Source organism: Microtus pennsylvanicus, unplaced genomic scaffold (genome assembly GCF_037038515.1).
Source record: "Microtus pennsylvanicus isolate mMicPen1 unplaced genomic scaffold, mMicPen1.hap1 Scaffold_63, whole genome shotgun sequence".
Classification (NCBI taxonomy): domain Eukaryota; kingdom Metazoa; phylum Chordata; class Mammalia; order Rodentia; family Cricetidae; genus Microtus; species Microtus pennsylvanicus.
This window is the reverse complement of record NW_027460997.1, coordinates 30,373-50,000: the sequence shown is the minus strand read 5'-3', so window position 1 is coordinate 50,000 and position 19,628 is coordinate 30,373.

Here is a 19,628-nt window from a genome sequence, read left to right as displayed (position 1 = left end):
GCCGGCCGCGACCGCTCAACACCACCCAACGGCTCACCGCCTACGGGAGAAGGCAGCGCGTGGTGGGCCGCTCGCCCGATCTCACAAGTCGGCCGTGAGAGAGCCATCTTACCGCAGCGAGCCTCTCTTACCCGCTCGCCTCGACCCCCTTTCTTTCTTGATCCTCGGGATCACACACCTCGCAGAGGAACACCGCTAACGGCCGTACCGCACACAGGAGGCATACACGTCAGGGAGCTGGGAAACGCCGCCGCCGCTCAGAACCGGGCACCTCTGAAGATCGGCCTGGAACGCTCCAGGAGCACCACGAGGATCGCAAGCAAGGCGCGTGCACACGAGCCCGGTCGGGAGGGGCACGTAACGCGGCAATCAGCCGACCCTCCCCCGGCTCGGAGGGAGGAGGGCCAAACAGACCCACACACGGTGGGCATAGCGAAACGCGCGACGGGGAACAAAGCCCCCGGCGCGCCTCACAGGAACCCCCACGAACCACAGCGAAGAGTGCGGGGGGGCTTTCACAGGGCTCGGGCCGGATAACCGCACCCCTGCCTTCCACACACCACCAGTAAAGGTGGGGAGGAGAGACGAGGGGCCCGCTGGCAGAACGAGAAGAGCGGCCGCCATTCACCATGAATGTCCGTCCCTCGCCTGGCGCGGCTTAGGCCTCCGGCCCGAATGAACACAGGGCAAGCGCACCACATCGATCAACAAAGCAGAACCGGGAAGAATCGAGCGAGAGATCACCACAGACCCAACACATGCCACAGGAAAAAAAAAAAAGGAAAAAAAAAAGAAAACCCTTCACACCGCCACACCAAAAAAAGAGCAGTGGGGGGGTCAACGGGGAATCCAATAAAAGAGGAGTGCACTCGGGAGGCACATAACATGAGGCAGCAGAAGGGCCGGGCCACCCTCAACCCAAAAAGGACTCATGGAGACTCGGGAGCTCCACAAGCTGGGAGGGGGGGGTAAAAAAAAAAAAACCGGTGCGCTCGGGAGGCACACGGGAGCAGAGGACCATGGAGGAGACTCGGGAGCTCCACAACCTGGTCCCCGCATGCAAAAGAAAAAAAAAGCACCGGGATGGCAAGGGAGAAGCATCGAGAGACGGGTCCCACCATCCAAACAGAATGGGTGACAAACCACGAAGCGGGAACGCCTGACACGCTTCACCACGGGCAAAAGCAAGGCAAGGAAAGCCGGTCATCTCAAAAAGCCTCACAGGAAAGCACAGCAGCGAGACACGGGCTGGGCTAGACGGAGAAAAATCACACCCTGTGAGGCTCGGAAGAGAGACCGCCACCTAGCATCCTTTAATGTCACCCAATTAAAGGACAGCGTGTCAGCACCTATCTACCTATCTGCAGGTACAATAAGGACAGATAGCAATTATTAGAAGAATGGCAACAGGTACGGGGAGTCATTCACAGACCACACAGAACTCCTGAAAGTGAGGCTGGGTGAAATGTCCCAAAAATGTCCCCATAAACAAGAGAACCGACCCTCAAAGGAACAACTGGTCGACCTCATAACCATGAAAGGACCGAGAGAGCGAGGTGGACATGCCAGAAAGCCGGGCGCCCAGCCTCCTCCCGGCCAAGGACCCTGCGACCAGCTGCTAGGGATGGAGAAGGGCAAGAAGAAAAACTTGGGGGGGGGGATCTCGAGTCCAAGAAACCGGGGACCAGTGAACAGGGGAGCCGGGACCACCACCTCCTCTCGGCCTCGAGAACACGAGGCCCGCCGCTGGGCTCTCGCAAGACCGAGGGCAGGAGAAAGGGGCGGGGGAGAACTCCGAGACACCAACGAGTCCGGACCAGGGAGGCGAGAAAGACGGGACCACGGCCTCCTCTCGGCCTCAGCATGGCAAGGCCCGCCGCTGAGGACCGAGGGTTCCTGGCAAGAGGAAGAAAATTAATAAAAAAGCTCCGAGAGTCCGGACCAGGGAGGCGAGGAAGCCGGGACCACGGCCTCCTCTCGGCCTCAGGATGGCAAGGCCCGCCGCTGAGGACCGAGGGTTCCTGGCAAGAGGAAGGAAAAAAAAAAAAAAGGTCCGAGACCCCCAAAGAGTCCGTGACGGGGCAGCGGGGAAGCCGGGATCAACCATCGCCTCCTCTCGGCCTCGGGTCGCCGGGTCCCAGGGCTCTTTAGAAGAGAGAAAAAGCAAGGGAAAAGCAACTTTTAAAGCCGAGGTATTTCACCGATCCTGGGCCCGGGTGGACCCGACACCTAGCGGGAGTACGCAAACGACTGAAGCCTTCTGGTCGACCCGCTCAAGTCTCCCAGCACCCTCTCCAGCTGGTCCCGTCACTGGGTTCCATCCCCAACGCACACACCCATGGGTGACTCTTCCGGCACAACCTCCTACACAGAGACCGTCCCCAAGCACGACACCGACTCCGGGACACACCCGCCTGCCGGGCCGGGACTCTCGTCATTCTTTCCGCCTCACAAAAGCCATTTTGCCCCGTCCTCGTCAACGACCGAGGACCAGGAGCGTTGCAGAAAAAGGCCACCGCTAGGGGGCGCCCGACAACCGACCGCCATAGATCGCTCGCTCGCTCGCTCGCTCGTTCGGCCGCGACCGCGGCGGCGGCGTCTTCACCTTCTCTGGCGTGACAGCGTCCTTCCACACTCACGCCCGGAGGTGGCACGGGCCCACAACAGGACAGGGAACTCCCCTGTCGGTTCCCCCACCCCTCCCCATCCCACCCCCGAACACGGTGAACGGCGGGCCGGGCTGGACATTCGGGGCTACGAAAACGAAAGTACGACCGAGACCACAGGCAGCTAGGAAAGCAGGCGAATCGATCCAATCGCTCGCTCGCTCGCTCGCTCGCTCACGGGGAAACAAAGAGCGTGTCTGACAGATCGGTGACAGGACTAGATGGGCCAGGGGCTTCTGCAACCATTAGGGCATGGTGAGAGGGAGGGACTGAGGGGGACCGAGGGGGACCGAGGGGGACCGAGGGGGACCGAGGGACCGAGGGAGGAAGGGAGGGAGGGAGGCGGCAACGGCAGTTCCCTGCCATCTAAGGTCTCCTTTCACCATGGCCACTGCTTGCTTGCTTGCTTGTGGTTCTTTTTCTTCACCCCACTCCCCACGCCCTCAGCCCACACTTCTCAGACTAAATACCGAGTCAGAGAAAATTAAAACAGACGTGGAATAGTTTTTTTAAAAAAAATAATAATAATAATAATGAAATAAAAATAGTGTTTCAAAAATCCCACTCGGATTTCATTTCCGGGAATAATATCGTCATAGTGATGTGTTGTGAACATTTTCACTTAGAACAGAAAAAATAAACAGGTCACTTTAGTCATTTCTTGGAGAGGGTCTGTTTCCCCACCACGGTGGTTCGCACTTGCTGAGTTGCTGAAGATGATCTCCTGATCCTCGTGTTTTCAGTTTCTGAGTGCTGCTGACATGACAGACATGGGCCCTCACACTCGAGTTTATGAGACACTACTGAGAGCGTGGAGCCCATAGGACAAGGCTTTGGCTTTCCCTTCCCCTCCAACATAAGCCAGATAAATAAATAAATAAATAAATAAATAAATAAATAAATAAATGCCCAGCAGCAGAAGCATGAAAGCAGCTTCTCAGACCCTTTAGAGCTCCTGAGTTACAGTCATGGCAGAGGATATGACTAGGCCAGGGCTCCCTTCACAACCACCATCCAGGCCTGCCTGCCTGCCTGCCTGCCTGCCTGCCTGCCTGCCTGCCTTCCTTCCTTTTTTAAATGCCAGTTTACTAAAATTTAATTATTTTTAATTGCGTTGGGAGGCTAGAAATTTTTGGGTTTTCGTGAGTGGGCAGACATATGAAAGAAAGGAAGAAAGGAACGAAGGAACGAAGGAGAGAAGGATCAGAGCAGTGAATATACAGGTGCACAGTCCTTACACCAATGTTGACTGCAGATAGAAAAATAAGAGGAAGAAAAAAAAATAGAACGTCACCAAAAGGACAGCCTGGTCTATAAAAATGAGTTCCGGGACAGCCAGGGCTATTCCATGAAATTGGCTGAGTTCAAATCAGCAATTTCCCAACTCCAACAAGAATGTTGACAGGAAAGGCAACAGCTGTACACGTCAAGGAAGGCCAGTGGAGCTGTAGGCACACCCTTCACACCCTTTGAAACTTCTCTGTTGCAAAGTCACAGAGTTAGGAAAGGAAAATAACGCGTCACTGAAGTCATTCCTAGGCTAGGGCTCCCTTCACAACCATTTGAAAGGATCACAGCACTGAATATACAGACGCACGGTAATTACACCAACATTGACTGGAAAGACACCTAAACTAACAGAGACACACACATACACAATCCATAGCATTTGCTGCCTAGCAGATCAAATGAATTCCAGTATCAGTAGGCACACCCTTCACACCCCTTGAAACTTCTCTGTTGCAAGGTCACAGAGTTAGGAAAGGATCTTGATCTTGAACTTTCCTTAATAGTAAGTCTGTGTGTGTATCACACTCAAGCCAAGTGCCCCTCAGAGCTCATGGAAGACAAAACAGATCTCTAGAATAAGAGAGACGGGGGGGGGAGAGATTCACTCAAGAAAATGAAAGCAAAACCCTACACAAACCCTGGCACACAGTAAAATCAGTCCTATGAGGAAATTTGTAGCTCTGATTGCCTACTTTTTAAAAAGACTTCTAACCGGGTAATGGTGGTACACGCCTTTAATTCCAGCACTCGTTCTGGTCTCCAAGAGCTAGTTCCAGGACTGACTCAATTAGAGAGAACTAGAGAGAAACCCTGTCACAAAACAAACAAAAAAGGAATAAATACTTTATGGAAGAATAGATGGACAGATAGACAGACAGACAGACCCACACCCCATCTTCTGTCTTCTGAAGGTACCAGGCTCTCTCACAGGGGTCAGGCAGAAACGCAGGCAGTGTATGTGTGTGATATCAAGCAAGCCTATATGTGATATATAGGGTATGATAGGATAATGTCAGTATTAAATTGGGGTAGGTCTCAGGAGCACAAGAACCCAAATCTGTGCTGTACTCCCTGTCACCAGAAGAGGGCACTAGATCCCCACCATGTGGTTTCTGGACATTCCAGAAATTCCATCTCTCCAGTTCTCATTCTTTCATTGTTCCTCCTGCATGCCTGCATCTAGTGAGAGAGTGGGCACCATTCCTCCCTACTTCTGTGTGTCTGTGTCTGTCACGTCCTGGATAGCCAGAGTGCCCGCCACCTACGCCTGAGATAGATGTGGCCTGCAGCCCTGGGGCTGGGGGAAAGGGAGAGAGTGGGTTCCCTGGAGAGCCTTGGGCAGAGGCTCTGTGGATTCCCTGCAGGAGGCCTCACCGCCTCTGAGGAGCCCATGGGGGAGGGGGAAAGGGAAGGTCAACCAGACAGTCCTGCCTGGCTTTTGCTTTGCTTTGCTTTGTTTTTGTTTTGGTTTGTTTCCAGGTACAGCTGTGACCAGGTCTGGATCCAGGACAGACTCCAAAGCTAGAGAGAAATCCTGTGTCAGAAAAAATAAATAAATAAATGAATGGATAGATAGCTAGATAGCCAGACAGAGAGATGATAAAAACACCTCCAAGATCAGGGAGACCAAGGCAGGCAGATCACTGTGAGTTTAAGGCTCCCTTGTTCTGCAGATTGAGATTCAAGGCCAGGCAAAGTGACACAGAGAAACCCCGTTTTCAAAAAAAAAAAAAGGTGAGGGCTGGAGAGAGATGGCTCTGTGGTTAAGAGTTCTGACTGCTCTTCCAGAGGACCCAGGTTCAATTCCTTACCACCCACATGGCAGTCAACAGCTGTCGGTAACTCCAAGATCGGACACCCTCAGATAGACATACATGCAGGCAAAACACCAATGACAATAAAATGAAAATAAATAAATTATTAGGAAAATAAATATATAGAAAAGGTGTTTAGTGCATGCCTTTAATCTCAGCACTAGGAGGCAGAGGCAGATGACTCTCTGTGAGTCTGAGGCCAGTCTTGTCTACAAAGTGAGTCCCAGGGCATACAAGGGTACACAACGAAACCTTATGTTGAACAACCACAAATAAGCAAACAAATAGAGAGATAATAACAATAAAAATATTTGAGAGTTCAAATAATTGACTTCATCCACAATAAAAGAATATAAAAATAAAAATATCAAATGCACTTGAACACATTGGCACAGGAGAACGCTTGCTAAATAGAACCCCAGTAGCACAGACACTGAGAGAAAAAGAAAAAAAAGAAAAGAAAAAAAACAAAAAAAAACAAAGAAAAAAACTAAAGAGAGAAAAAAAAAGAAAAAAAAGGAAAAAAAGAAAAAAAAGAAGAAAAAAAAGAAAAAAAGAAAAAAAAAGAAAGAAAAAAAAAGAAAAAAAAACAGACACTGAGAGAAACAATTAATAAGTGAGACCTCCTGAAACTGAAAAGCTTCTGTAAAGCAAAGAACATGGCCAAGAAGACAAAACGACGGCCTTACAGAATGGGAAAAGATCTTCACTAATCTCCAAAATACACAAAGAAGTCGAGAAATTGGTCATCCAAAGAACAAATAATCCAATTTTAAAAAATGGAGTACAGACCTAAACAGAGAACTCTCAACAGAGTGATCTAAAATGGTTGAAAGACACTTAAATGTTGGGTCGAGGGGGGGGGGGTCATGCAAAGATGAGAACACCACCAAGTCTAATAAACCAAAAACAAACTTAAAAATACAAACACACCGCGAGTCACAGAAGCTTATCAGCTAGCTGAGACCACAGGCAGAGTTTGGGCTTCTGACACTGTGGCAAAAGGCCGGTTTCTGAAACCCATTTTTATAGTAGGGGCATCGCAGGGCAGTGGTGGCGCAAGCCTTTAATCCCAGCACTCGGGAAGCAGAGGCAGGCGGATCTCTGTGAGTTCGAGACCAGCCTGGTCTACAGAGCTAGTTCCAGGACAGGCTCCAAAGCCACAGAGAAACCCTGTCTCGAAAAACCAAAAAAAAAAAAAAAAAAAATATGTTTCTCTGGATGTGCCTCTGTGTGTGTGTGTGTGTGTGTGTGTGTGTGTGTGTGTGTTGTGTGTGTGTGTGTGTGTTTATGGGGTGGCTTTTGAACTAACCAAGATGACTGGTTCCATATCTGGCAGAGAGGCAGGTGGATCTCTGGGAGTTTGAGGCCAGCCAGCCTGGTTGACAAGAGCTAGTTCCAAAGACAGGCTCCAAAGCAACAGAGAAACCCTTCCTTGAAAATCAAAACAAGAACACAAACCAAAAATAAAATAAAACATAAATTAAATGAGTGTGAGAGAGAGAGAGAGAAGAAATGTTGATTTGTTGATTTACAGACAAGAAATAAGAAAATACAAAACCATAATGTTACCAAGATGACAGCCTGGTTTATATAGTGAGTTAAAGGTATTATACAGAGAAACCCTTCACCAATAATAATAATAATAATAATAATAAAAGAAGAAAACAGAAAAAAAAACAAGTAAGGAAAAAGAAAGGAAGGAAGGAAGGAAGGAAGGAAGGAAGGAAGGAAGGAAAAAACAGGTGTTTTCCTTTTTTTCTTTGTTTATCTCAGGTTATTTTATTTTAATTTATTTTTTTAATTGCAGCAGCGGCAGTATATTTTGGGCAGCACATTTCTTTATTCTCAGTTCTCAGCCCTCAGAAATCAGGAGAGGCAGAAACAGGCAAATCGCTGTGAGTTTGAGGCCACCTCGTTCTGCAGTGTGAGTTTTAGGACAGGCAAAGCGACAGACACAGAGAAACCCTGACTTAGGGGGGGAAAGTGTGTTTAGTACAGGCCTTTAATTCCGGCACTAGGAAGCAGAGGTAGAGGCAGGGGCAGCTAGATCTCTGTGAGTCTGAGGCCAGCCTTGTCTACAAAGTGAGTTCCAGGGACACAGGGAACCTCTATGTAAAAAAAAAAACACACAAATAAACTAATAATAATCATCATCATCATCATCATCTAAGAGCTCAATTAATTGACTTCACCCAAAATTCAAAAATAAAAAAAGAGTGTGTCTGACTGATCAGTGAAAGGACTATGTGGGCCAAGGGGCTGCCACAATTATGGCTTGGTGAGAGGGAGGAACTGAGGGAGGGAGGGAGGGAGGGAGGGAGGGAGGGAGGGAGGGAGAAAAGGAAGGAGGGAGGGAGGGAGGGAGGCCTGCTTTCTTAGGGTTCTTTTTCAGTAGTTGTGTTTGTACAACCCCACACACCACTTCTCATACTAAATACCGAGTCTGAGAAAATTAAAACAGCTGTGGAAAATTCCCACTTGGATGTCTGTTCCTGCCCTGTAAAACAAGAACCACAACAAAAATATCCATATCTAAGCAGGCCAATTAAGTTGTAGCCTCACCCTTTAAAGGTTCTAGCTGTTGGGAAGGGCTGGTGACCTTGAACTTTACTAGTCTCTGAAATCTGCCTTCTCACTTTTACCAGGTGCCCTCAGGGGCCAGGAGTGGAGGCCAGGGCCCCTGCTACAGGAGATTTCCTAGATCACCTACAGGCTCTTAGGATTCCTGGGCCTGCTTAGAGAAAGACACACGACACGTGAGACGCAGAGAAAAAAATTTTCTGAGACAAGGATTCTCTTAGCTTTGGCACCTGTCCTGGAACTGTAGATGACCAGGCTGGCCTCAAACTCACAGAGATCTGCCTGCCTCTGTCTGCCACAGAGAAAATTACAACAGCCATGGAATAATATGAAAAATTCTGATTTACGCCAGGCAGTGGTGGCGCACGCCTTTAATCCCAGCACTTGGGAGGCAGAGGCAGGCGGATCTCTGTGATTTCGAGACCAGCCTGGTCTACAAGAGCTAGTTCCAGGACAGGCTCCAAAACCACAGAGAAACCCTGTCTCGAAAAACCAAAAAAATAAAAATGAAAATAATAAGAATAAAATAAAATGTTAAAAAAAAAAGAAAACTTCTGATTTTGATATCATTTCCAGGAATACTGATGCAGTGAATTATTTGGAACATTTTCACTTCCGACAGAAAAAAATAAAAATGTCATTTTATTGATTTCTTTTAGAGGGTCTCTTTCCCACCAGGATGGTTTGCACTTGCTGGGTTGTTGAAGATGATCTCCTGATCCTTGTATTCCCAGTTCCTGAGTGCTGCCGGCAGGACAGACATGGGCTCACTATACACTCGAGTTTTTGACGCAGTACTGAGAACCTGGAGCCCAAAGGACAAGGCTTCAGCTTCCCCTGCCCCTCTGACATAGGCCAGATACATAAATGATTACCCAGATTTTATTTAAATCTCTCAGTGTGGCTTGTGTATGTGGGGGAGACAGGGAAGGTATCACATTTCAAAACATTTTCATAACTGCACTTAGCACTGTATTCTTTTCCATTTATTTTACTTTTATTTGAGAGTGTTTCCAATTGTGTGGGACTTAGTTAAATTTCAATTTCTTAAGGAATTTTTTTATGATTTTCTTAACTTTATTTTATGTGCAATGGTCTGAAGATGTCAGATCACCCAGAAACTGAATTTACAATCACTATGAGCTGCCATGCAGGTGCTGGGAATTGAACCCAATTTCTCTGGAAGAGCCGCGAAACTAGCTCTCCAGGCTCTTCTTAATTTAAAAGTTTATTTATGTGTCTCTGGGTGTGCCTGTGCCTGTGTTTGGTTTGTGTGTGTGTTGGGGGGGGGTTGTGTGTGTGTGGGTGGCTTTTGACCTCACCAGACAAAGGCATTCAAGAGCACTGGCTCCATATTTAGCAGAAACAGGATCATTGGGAGTTTTAGGACAGCCTGGTCTATAAGAAAGGAGCTAGTTTTAACAACAGTCTCCAAAGCAGCAGAGAAACCCTGTCTCATAAAGCAAAACACAAAACCAAACATATTTGAGAGAGAGAGAGAGAGAGAGAGAGAGAGAGAGAGAGAGAGAGAGAGATGATAAAAACACCTCCAAGATCAGGGAGACCAAGGCAGGCAGATCACTGTGAGTTTAAGGCTCCCTTGTTCTGCAGATTGAGATTCAAGGCCAGGCAAAGTGACACAGAGAAACCCCGTTTTCAAAAAAAAAAAGGTGAGGGCTGGAGAGAGATGGCTCTGTGGTTAAGAGTTCTGACTGCTCTTCCAGAGGACCCAGGTTCAATTCCTTACCACCCACATGGCAGTCAATAGCTGTCGGTAACTCCAAGATCGGACACCCTCAGATAGACATACATGCAGGCAAAACACCAATGACAATAAAATGAAAATAAATAAATTATTAGGAAAATAAATATATAGAAAAGGTGTTTAGTGCATGCCTTTAATCTCAGCACTAGGAGGCAGAGGCAGATGACTCTCTGTGAGTCTGAGGCCAGTCTTGTCTACAAAGTGAGTCCCAGGGCATACAAGGGTACACAACGAAACCTTATGTTGAACAACCACAAATAAGCAAACAAATAGAGAGATAATAACAATAAAAATATTTGAGAGTTCAAATAATTGACTTCATCCACAATAAAAGAATATAAAAATAAAAATATCAAATGCACTTGAACACATTGGCACAGGAGAACGCTTGCTAAATAGAACCCCAGTAGCACAGACACTGAGAGAAAAAGAAAAAAAAGAAAAGAAAAAAAACAAAAAAAAACAAAGAAAAAAACTAAAGAGAGAAAAAAAAAAGAAAAAAAAGGAAAAAAAGAAAAAAAAAGAAGAAAAAAAAGAAAAAAAGAAAAAAAAAGAAAGAAAAAAAAAGAAAAAAAAACAGACACTGAGAGAAACAATTAATAAGTGAGACCTCCTGAAACTGAAAAGCTTCTGTAAAGCAAAGAACATGGCCAAGAAGACAAAACGACGGCCTTACAGAATGGGAAAAGATCTTCACTAATCTCCAAAATACACAAAGAAGTCGAGAAATTGGTCATCCAAAGAACAAATAATCCAATTTTAAAAAATGGAGTACAGACCTAAACAGAGAACTCTCAACAGAGGGATCTAAAATGGTTGAAAGACACTTAAATGTTGGGTCGAGGGGGGGGGGTCATGCAAAGATGAGAACACCACCAAGTCTAATAAACCAAAAACAAACTTAAAAATACAAATACACCGCGAGTCACAGAAGCTTATCAGCTAGCTGAGACCACAGGCAGAGTTTGGGCTTCTGACACTGTGGCAAAAGGCCGGTTTCTGAAACCCATTTTTATAGTAGGGGCATCGCAGGGCAGTGGTGGCGCAAGCCTTTAATCCCAGCACTCGGGAAGCAGAGGCAGGCGGATCTCTGTGAGTTCGAGACCAGCCTGGTCTACAGAGCTAGTTCCAGGACAGGCTCCAAAGCCACAGAGAAACCCTGTCTCGAAAAACCAAAAAAAAAAAAAAAAATATGTTTCTCTGGATGTGCCTCTGTGTGTGTGTGTGTGTGTGTGTGTGTGTGTGTTGTGTGTGTGTGTGTGTGTTTATGGGGTGGCTTTTGAACTAACCAAGATGACTGGTTCCATATCTGGCAGAGAGGCAGGTGGATCTCTGGGAGTTTGAGGCCAGCCAGCCTGGTTGACAAGAGCTAGTTCCAAAGACAGGCTCCAAAGCAACAGGGAAACCTTCCTTGAAAATCAAAACAAGAACACAAACCAAAAATAAAATAAAACATAAATTAAATGAGTGTGAGAGAGAGAGAGAGAAGAAATGTTGATTTGTTGATTTACAGACAAGAAATAAGAAAATACAAAACCATAATGTTACCAAGATGACAGCCTGGTTTATATAGTGAGTTAAAGGTATTATACAGAGAAACCCTTCACCAAAAATAATAATAATAATAATAATAATAATAATAATAATAATAATAAAAGAAGAAAACAGAAAAAAAAACAAGTAAGGAAAAAGAAAGGAAGGAAGGAAGGAAGGAAGGAAGGAAGGAAGGAAGGAAGGAAAAAACAGGTGTTTTCCTTTTTTTCTTTGTTTATCTCAGGTTATTTTATTTTAATTTATTTTTTTAATTGCAGCAGCGGCAGTATATTTTGGGCAGCACATTTCTTTATTCTCAGTTCTCAGCCCTCAGAAATCAGGAGAGGCAGAAACAGGCAAATCGCTGTGAGTTTGAGGCCACCTCGTTCTGCAGTGTGAGTTTTAGGACAGGCAAAGCGACAGACACAGAGAAACCCTGACTTAGGGGGGGAAAGTGTGTTTAGTACAGGCCTTTAATTCCGGCACTAGGAAGCAGAGGTAGAGGCAGGGGCAGCTAGATCTCTGTGAGTCTGAGGCCAGCCTTGTCTACAAAGTGAGTTCCAGGGACACAGGGAACCTCTATGTAAAAAAAAAAAAAACACAAATAAACTAATAATAATCATCATCATCATCATCATCTAAGAGCTCAATTAATTGACTTCACCCAAAATTCAAAAATAAAAAAAGAGTGTGTCTGACTGATCAGTGAAAGGACTATGTGGGCCAAGGGGCTGCCACAATTATGGCTTGGTGAGAGGGAGGAACTGAGGGAGGGAGGGAGGGAGGGAGGGAGGGAGGGAGGGAGGGAGGGAGGGAGAAAAGGAAGGAGGGAGGGAGGGAGGCCTGCTTTCTTAGGGTTCTTTTTCAGTAGTTGTGTTTGTACAACCCCACACACCACTTCTCATACTAAATACCGAGTCTGAGAAAATTAAAACAGCTGTGGAAAATTCCCACTTGGATGTCTGTTCCTGCCCTGTAAAACAAGAACCACAACAAAAATATCCATATCTAAGCAGGCCAATTAAGTTGTAGCCTCACCCTTTAAAGGTTCTAGCTGTTGGGAAGGGCTGGTGACCTTGAACTTTACTAGTCTCTGAAATCTGCCTTCTCACTTTTACCAGGTGCCCTCAGGGGCCAGGAGTGGAGGCCAGGGCCCCTGCTACAGGAGATTTCCTAGATCACCTACAGGCTCTTAGGATTCCTGGGCCTGCTTAGAGAAAGACACACGACACGTGAGACGCAGAGAAAAAAATTTTCTGAGACAAGGATTCTCTTAGCTTTGGCACCTGTCCTGGAACTGTAGATGACCAGGCTGGCCTCAAACTCACAGAGATCTGCCTGCCTCTGTCTGCCACAGAGAAAATTACAACAGCCATGGAATAATATGAAAAATTCTGATTTACGCCAGGCAGTGGTGGCGCACGCCTTTAATCCCAGCACTTGGGAGGCAGAGGCAGGCGGATCTCTGTGATTTCGAGACCAGCCTGGTCTACAAGAGCTAGTTCCAGGACAGGCTCCAAAACCACAGAGAAACCCTGTCTCGAAAAACCAAAAAAATAAAAATGAAAATAATAAGAATAAAATAAAATGTTAAAAAAAAAAGAAAAATTCTGATTTTGATATCATTTCCAGGAATACTGATGCAGTGAATTATTTGGAACATTTTCACTTCCGACAGAAAAAAATAAAAATGTCATTTTATTGATTTCTTTTAGAGGGTCTCTTTCCCACCAGGATGGTTTGCACTTGCTAGGTTGTTGAAGATGATCTCCTGATCCTTGTATTCCCAGTTCCTGAGTGCTGCCGGCAGGACAGACATGGGCTCACTATACACTCGAGTTTTTGACGCAGTACTGAGAACCTGGAGCCCAAAGGACAAGGCTTCAGCTTCCCCTGCCCCTCTGACATAGGCCAGATACATAAATGATTACCCAGATTTTATTTAAATCTCTCAGTGTGGCTTGTGTATGTGGGGGAGACAGGGAAGGTATCACATTTCAAAACATTTTCATAACTGCACTTAGCACTGTATTCTTTTCCATTTATTTTACTTTTATTTGAGAGTGTTTCCAATTGTGTGGGACTTAGTTAAATTTCAATTTCTTAAGGAATTTTTTTATGATTTTCTTAACTTTATTTTATGTGCAATGGTCTGAAGATGTCAGATCACCCAGAAACTGAATTTACAATCACTATGAGCTGCCATGCAGGTGCTGGGAATTGAACCCAATTTCTCTGGAAGAGCCGCGAAACTAGCTCTCCAGGCTCTTCTTAATTTAAAAGTTTATTTATGTGTCTCTGGGTGTGCCTGTGCCTGTGTTTGGTTTGTGTGTGTGTTGGGGGGGGGGTTGTGTGTGTGGGGGTGGCTTTTGACCTCACCAGACAAAGGCATTCAAGAGCACTGGCTCCATATTTAGCAGAAACAGGATCATTGGGAGTTTTAGGACAGCCTGGTCTATAAGAAAGGAGCTAGTTTTAACAACAGTCTCCAAAGCAGCAGAGAAACCCTGTCTCATAAAGCAAAACACAAAACCAAACATATTTGAGAGAGAGAGAGAGAGAGAGAGAGAGAGAGAGAGAGAGATGATAAAAACACCTCCAAGATCAGGGAGACCAAGGCAGGCAGATCACTGTGAGTTTAAGGCTCCCTTGTTCTGCAGATTGAGATTCAAGGCCAGGCAAAGTGACACAGAGAAACCCCGTTTTCAAAAAAAAAAAAAGGTGAGGGCTGGAGAGAGATGGCTCTGTGGTTAAGAGTTCTGACTGCTCTTCCAGAGGACCCAGGTTCAATTCCTTACCACCCACATGGCAGTCAACAGCTGTCGGTAACTCCAAGATCGGACACCCTCAGATAGACATACATGCAGGCAAAACACCAATGACAATAAAATGAAAATAAATAAATTATTAGGAAAATAAATATATAGAAAAGGTGTTTAGTGCATGCCTTTAATCTCAGCACTAGGAGGCAGAGGCAGATGACTCTCTGTGAGTCTGAGGCCAGTCTTGTCTACAAAGTGAGTCCCAGGGCATACAAGGGTACACAACAAAACCTTATGTTGAACAACCACAAATAAGCAAACAAATAGAGAGATAATAACAATAAAAATATTTGAGAGTTCAAATAATTGACTTCATCCACAATAAAAGAATATAAAAATAAAAATATCAAATGCACTTGAACACATTGGCACAGGAGAACGCTTGCTAAATAGAACCCCAGTAGCACAGACACTGAGAGAAAAAGAAAAAAAAGAAAAGAAAAAAAAGAAAAAAAAACAAAAAAAAAACAAAGAAAAAAACTAAAGAGAGAAAAAAAAGAAAAAAAAGGAAAAAAAGAAAAAAAAAGAAGAAAAAAAAGAAAAAAAGAAAAAAAAGAAAAAAAAAGAAAGAAAAAAAAAAGAAAAAAAAACAGACACTGAGAGAAACAATTAATAAGTGAGACCTCCTGAAACTGAAAAGCTTCTGTAAAGCAAAGAACATGGCCAAGAAGACAAAACGACGGCCTTACAGAATGGGAAAAGATCTTCACTAATCTCCAAAATACACAAAGAAGTCGAGAAATTGGTCATCCAAAGAACAAATAATCCAATTTTAAAAAATGGAGTACAGACCTAAACAGAGAACTCTCAACAGAGGGATCTAAAATGGTTGAAAGACACTTAAATGTTGGGTCGGGGGGGGGGGGTCATGCAGAGATGAGAACACCACCAAGTCTAATAAACCAAAAACAAACTTAAAAATACAAACACACCGCGAGTCACAGAAGCTTATCAGCTAGCTGAGACCACAGGCAGAGTTTGGGCTTCTGACACTGTGGCAAAAGGCCGGTTTCTGAAACCCATTTTTATAGTAGGGGCATCGCAGGGCAGTGGTGGCGCAAGCCTTTAATCCCAGCACTCGGGAAGCAGAGGCAGGCGGATCTCTGTGAGTTCGAGACCAGCCTGGTCTACAGAGCTAGTTCCAGGACAGGCTCCAAAGCCACAGAGAAACCCTGTCTCGAAAAACCAAAAAAAAAAAAAATATGTTTCTCTGGATGTGCCTCTGTGTGTGTGTGTGTGTGTGTGTGTGTGTGTGTGTGTGTGTGTGTGTGTTGTGTGTGTGTGTGTGTGTGTTTATGGGGTGGCTTTTGAACTAACCAAGATGACTGGTTCCATATCTGGCAGAGAGGCAGGTGGATCTCTGGGAGTTTGAGGCCAGCCAGCCTGGTTGACAAGAGCTAGTTCCAAAGACAGGCTCCAAAGCAACAGAGAAACCCTTCCTTGAAAATCAAAACAAGAACACAAACCAAAAATAAAATAAAACATAAATTAAATGAGTGTGAGAGAGAGAGAGAGAAGAAATGTTGATTTGTTGATTTACAGACAAGAAATAAGAAAATACAAAACCATAATGTTACCAAGATGACAGCCTGGTTTATATAGTGAGTTAAAGGTATTATACAGAGAAACCCTTCACCAAAAATAATAATAATAATAATAATAATAATAATAATAAAAGAAGAAAACAGAAAAAAAAACAAGTAAGGAAAAAGAAAGGAAGGAAGGAAGGAAGGAAGGAAGGAAGGAAGGAAGGAAAAAACAGGTGTTTTCCTTTTTTTCTTTGTTTATCTCAGGTTATTTTATTTTAATTTATTTTTTTAATTGCAGCAGCGGCAGTATATTTTGGGCAGCACATTTCTTTATTCTCAGTTCTCAGCCCTCAGAAATCAGGAGAGGCAGAAACAGGCAAATCGCTGTGAGTTTGAGGCCACCTCGTTCTGCAGTGTGAGTTTTAGGACAGGCAAAGCGACAGACACAGAGAAACCCTGACTTAGGGGGGGAAAGTGTGTTTAGTACAGGCCTTTAATTCCGGCACTAGGAAGCAGAGGTAGAGGCAGGGGCAGCTAGATCTCTGTGAGTCTGAGGCCAGCCTTGTCTACAAAGTGAGTTCCAGGGACACAGGGAACCTCTATGTAAAAAAAAAAAAACACAAATAAACTAATAATAATCATCATCATCATCATCATCTAAGAGCTCAATTAATTGACTTCACCCAAAATTCAAAAATAAAAAAAGAGTGTGTCTGACTGATCAGTGAAAGGACTATGTGGGCCAAGGGGCTGCCACAATTATGGCTTGGTGAGAGGGAGGAACTGAGGGAGGGAGGGAGGGAGGGAGGGAGGGAGGGAGGGAGGGAGGGAGGGAGGGAGAAAAGGAAGGAGGGAGGGAGGGAGGGAGGCCTGCTTTCTTAGGGTTCTTTTTCAGTAGTTGTGTTTGTACAACCCCACACACCACTTCTCATACTAAATACCGAGTCTGAGAAAATTAAAACAGCTGTGGAAAATTCCCACTTGGATGTCTGTTCCTGCCCTGTAAAACAAGAACCACAACAAAAATATCCATATCTAAGCAGGCCAATTAAGTTGTAGCCTCACCCTTTAAAGGTTCTAGCTGTTGGGAAGGGCTGGTGACCTTGAACTTTACTAGTCTCTGAAATCTGCCTTCTCACTTTTACCAGGTGCCCTCAGGGGCCAGGAGTGGAGGCCAGGGCCCCTGCTACAGGAGATTTCCTAGATCACCTACAGGCTCTTAGGATTCCTGGGCCTGCTTAGAGAAAGACACATGACACGTGAGACGCAGAGAAAAAAATTTTCTGAGACAAGGATTCTCTTAGCTTTGGCACCTGTCCTGGAACTGTAGATGACCAGGCTGGCCTCAAACTCACAGAGATCTGCCTGCCTCTGTCTGCCACAGAGAAAATTACAACAGCCATGGAATAATATGAAAAATTCTGATTTACGCCAGGCAGTGGTGGCGCACGCCTTTAATCCCAGCACTTGGGAGGCAGAGGCAGGCGGATCTCTGTGATTTCGAGACCAGCCTGGTCTACAAGAGCTAGTTCCAGGACAGGCTCCAAAACCACAGAGAAACCCTGTCTCGAAAAACCAAAAAAATAAAAATGAAAATAATAAGAATAAAATAAAATGTTAAAAAAAAAAGAAAAATTCTGATTTTGATATCATTTCAAGGAATACTGATGCAGTGAATTATTTGGAACATTTTCACTTCCGACAGAAAAAAATAAAAATGTCATTTTATTGATTTCTTTTAGAGGGTCTCTTTCCCACCAGGATGGTTTGCACTTGCTGGGTTGTTGAAGATGATCTCCTGATCCTTGTATTCCCAGTTCCTGAGTGCTGCCGGCAGGACAGACATGGGCTCACTATACACTCGAGTTTTTGACGCAGTACTGAGAACCTGGAGCCCAAAGGACAAGGCTTCAGCTTCCCCTGCCCCTCTGACATAGGCCAGATACATAAATGATTACCCAGATTTTATTTAAATCTCTCAGTGTGGCTTGTGTATGTGGGGGAGACAGGGAAGGTATCACATTTCAAAACATTTTCATAACTGCACTTAGCACTGTATTCTTTTCCATTTATTTTACTTTTATTTGAGAGTGTTTCCAATTGTGTGGGACTTAGTTAAATTTCAATTTCTTAAGGAATTTTTTTATGATTTTCTTAACTTTATTTTATGTGCAATGGTCTGAAGATGTCAGATCACCCAGAAACTGAATTTACAATCACTATGAGCTGCCATGCAGGTGCTGGGAATTGAACCCAATTTCTCTGGAAGAGCCGCGAAACTAGCTCTCCAGGCTCTTCTTAATTTAAAAGTTTATTTATGTGTCTCTGGGTGTGCCTGTGCCTGTGTTTGGTTTGTGTGTGTGTTGGGGGGGGGGTTGTGTGTGTGGGGGTGGCTTTTGACCTCACCAGACAAAGGCATTCAAGAGCACTGGCTCCATATTTAGCAGAAACAGGATCATTGGGAGTTTTAGGACAGCCTGGTCTATAAGAAAGGAGCTAGTTTTAACAACAGTCTCCAAAGCAGCAGAGAAACCCTGTCTCATAAAGCAAAACACAAAACCAAACATATTTGAGAGAGAGAGAGAGAGAGAGAGAGAGAGAGAGAGAGAGAGAGAGAGATGATAAAAACACCTCCAAGATCAGGGAGACCAAGGCAGGCAGATCACTGTGAGTTTAAGGCTCCCTTGTTCTGCAGATTGAGATTCAAGGCCAGGCAAAGTGACACAGAGAAACCCCGTTTTCAAAAAAAAAAAAAAAAGGTGAGGGCTGGAGAGAGATGGCTCTGTGTTTAAGAGTTCTGACTGCTCTTCCAGAGGACCCAGGTTCAATTCCTTACCACCCACATGGCAGTCAACAGCTGTCGGTAACTCCAAGATCGGACACCCTCAGATAGACATACATGCAGGCAAAACACCAATGACAATAAAATGAAAATAAATAAATTATTAGGAAAATAAATATATAGAAAAGGTGTTTAGTGCATGCCTTTAATCTCAGCACTAGGAGGCAGAGGCAGATGACTCTCTGTGAGTCTGAGGCCAGTCTTGTCTACAAAGTGAGTCCCAGGGCATACAAGGGTACACAACAAAACCTTATGTTGAACAACCACAAATAAGCAAACAAATAGAGAGATAATAACAATAAAAATATTTGAGAGTTCAAATAATTGACTTCATCCACAATAAAAGAATATAAAAATAAAAATATCAAATGCACTTGAACACATTGGCACAGGAGAACGCTTGCTAAATAGAACCCCAGTAGCACAGACACTGAGAGAAAAAGAAAAAAAAGAAAAGAAAAAAAAGAAAAAAAAACAAAAAAAAAACAAAGAAAAAAACTAAAGAGAGAAAAAAAAAAGAAAAAAAAGGAAAAAAAGAAAAAAAGAAGAAAAAAAAGAAAAAAAGAAAAAAAAGAAAAAAAAAAGAAAGAAAAAAAAAGAAAAAAAACAGACACTGAGAGAAACAATTAATAAGTGAGACCTCCTGAAACTGAAAAGCTTCTGTAAAGCAAAGAACATGGCCAAGAAGACAAAACGACGGCCTTACAGAATGGGAAAAGATCTTCACTAATCTCCAAAATACACAAAGAAGTCGAGAAATTGGTCATCCAAAGAACAAATAATC